This window comes from Octodon degus, unplaced genomic scaffold (genome assembly GCF_000260255.1).
Source record: "Octodon degus isolate 3935 unplaced genomic scaffold, OctDeg1.0 scaffold00027, whole genome shotgun sequence".
Lineage (NCBI taxonomy): Eukaryota > Metazoa > Chordata > Mammalia > Rodentia > Octodontidae > Octodon > Octodon degus.
In genome coordinates, this window is record NW_004524603.1 from 13,635,749 (window position 1) to 13,638,383 (window position 2,635).

Genomic DNA, 2,635 nt, shown 5'->3' on the forward strand with positions numbered 1-2,635 from the left:
CCTTATTCCATTTTGGGGTTGGGGAGATGGCTCAGTAGGATAAGCGCTTGCCTGGCAAGCACAAGGGCCTGAGTTCAATCCCTGGTTCCACAAAAAAAAAAAAAAAAAAAAAAAAGAATTGAGGTAAGGGGAAAGTTCAGGTAGTATAATCTTATAATGTTTTGTAAGATGATTAAGTGAAAATTTCAGGCAGGATCCAAAGACAGACACTGAGAAATAAAATTCAAGAAATCTCATTTCTTTCTGGCAAGAATATTTTGGGTTGCTAAAGAAATTTTTTCTCTTACCGATGGAGATAGCTATACTATACCAACACCACATCACCTTCCACAAATGCATAAAGGGAAGCTTACTGAAAGTTTTCAACCTATTTGCATATTTACTAAGCAGAAGTCTCTGTAAAAAGGACTTTTTATATCCTCAGGGAGTGGTGCTCACATATTTATTGAGTAACAAGTCTCTGATCTTATGAGTTTGTGAATATGTGTGTTTTTGTGTGTGAATGTATGTGTGTGAGTGGTACATAAGGAACAATATAAGACATTTATCAAACCTGAAACATACATTTAAAACACTTGAAACATGAATTTAGAAACTCACTAATAATAATACCAGAAGGGAATGTGCTAAAATTATGGATTAATAAATTTTTTAAACCACCATATTCAAAGTCGGTGAGGCAAAAGAGCACTGCCCTCTCTTGTCTGTTGAGTCTGAAAAAGTTCATGGTGGAGTAGAAATTCCACGGTCATCTGTTTATAAAGAGTTGCCTATTTTTTCCCTGCCAGTTTCTCTTCCCATTGATGACAGTGATGACAAGATCATTGGAGGCTATACCTGTGCAAAGAACTCCCTCCCCTACCAGGTGTCCCTGAATGTGGGCTACCACTCACGCGGCGGCTCCCTCATCAACACTCAGTGGGTGTTATCAGCAGCTCACTGCTACAAACCGTAAGTGACTAAGAATCCCATTCCTACAGTCTGTAGTTAAACTACTCTCTGGCCCACCAAAGCACAAGCAGGGAAAAGTACAGGTGGATAAAGTGTTCAGATGTGGAGAACCTGGTTATCCCCTCAGAATTCCACCATGCTTTTCAGGAGACACACAAGGAACTGTACTATCAAAATTTCCCAATTTTTTTTTCTTTTTTTAAATTTTATGTATTTAATACTGGGTCTATAGGGTATACAGGGTCTCACTACCAGATCAGGCTTGTAGTCATTCTCCTGTTTTCAGCCTCCCAAGCCCTGGGATTATAAGCACATGCCACCATGTCCAGTCTCAATCACCCTCTCAGGGTGCCCCTGGGGTGGGGCTGGCATGGCACACTGGGGATCAAACCCCAGTCCCTGCATCTGCCTAGGCTGGTACTTTAGTCCACTGAATTATCTGGCTGGTCATGATGTCTTTTTGAATAACAAAACTAAAGATGTGGAACAGAAATATGGCTGATGGAGACTCTCCAAAAATCTAAAGAATATGAATCAGGTCAGAGTATTAAATATAGTCTATCAATCCAGACTATGTCATATGGATATAATAAGACATTTCCAGGAAGGCATTAAAAATAGGCATAACTCATTCTGCTCTATTCATAATCTTTATCTTTGACTTTGCCTCGTCTGCCCATGATACTTCATGATCTCAGCCAGAGAATTGGCAGGCATCCATCAAACACCAATCTCCTTCCCATCTCCAGCTGTTCAAATAGAGGTTACTTGGTGCCCATTTGTATACCTCACTGTTCTAACAAGATGATGGGCTCTGGGTCTGCATTGATGGTTGTATTTACCTAAGTGATTTTCTACCCTGAGCCATGTGCCATAATGCACAATGCTACTTCAAATGTACAACCACCTAAGTGACTCAGTGCTTCAAGAAGACAACGGGTGTAACTATGCTATGACTGACTGCTGGAGGAACTGGAAGCTCCAACTAGATTCTTAGGAAAATTTTCATCCTTTTACCCAGAAATCTCCAGGTTCGTCTGGGAGAACACAATATTGATGTCCTGGAGGGAAATGAACAATTCATTAATGTAGCCAAGACCATTCATCACCCCAATTATAACAAAGACACCTATAATAATGACATCATGTTGATTAAACTGAGACAGCTGCCAAACTCAACTCTCAAGTGGCCACTGTTGCTCTGCCAAAGTCCTGTCCAACTTCCAACAACCCCCAGACCCAGTCCTAGCCCAGGTCCGGTGAGTGTGTGGAGAGCTTCCTGCTAACCTGCACCGGCGGGACCAGTCCCAGCCCAGGCGCAGCATGGGCTAGACCCTCTCCCATCCCCTCGGGCCGCCCACCACCACTCCGCCGTACCTCCCTCAAACCTCCCGTCCAGTAGGAATTTCTGCAGAGTTCCGGGAATGCCCAGACCCAGTCCTAGCCCTGGTCCGCAGAGGGAGGGAGCTGAGCACAGCAGCCAGACCTAAGCCAGACACAGCTGGATAAGTCCAAACTCTGTAGAGCACCACCTGAACTTCAGTACATGTGAAGGTTATAACTACAGCAAAGATCTGCAAAACAAGGGCAGAAGACAGTGCTACACAAAATGACGAGAAGGAACAAAATGCAACCAAAGAACCCAAGCCCACCCGTAACAAGTGCAGAGGACACTAACACAGAA

At 43.2% G+C, this 2,635-nt stretch overlaps 1 pseudogene; it reads left to right on the forward strand.

Moving 5' to 3' along the window:
* The window catches only part of LOC101587917, a 38,771-nt pseudogene that overhangs the window by 1,273 nt on the left and 34,863 nt on the right, over window positions 1-2,635 (forward strand).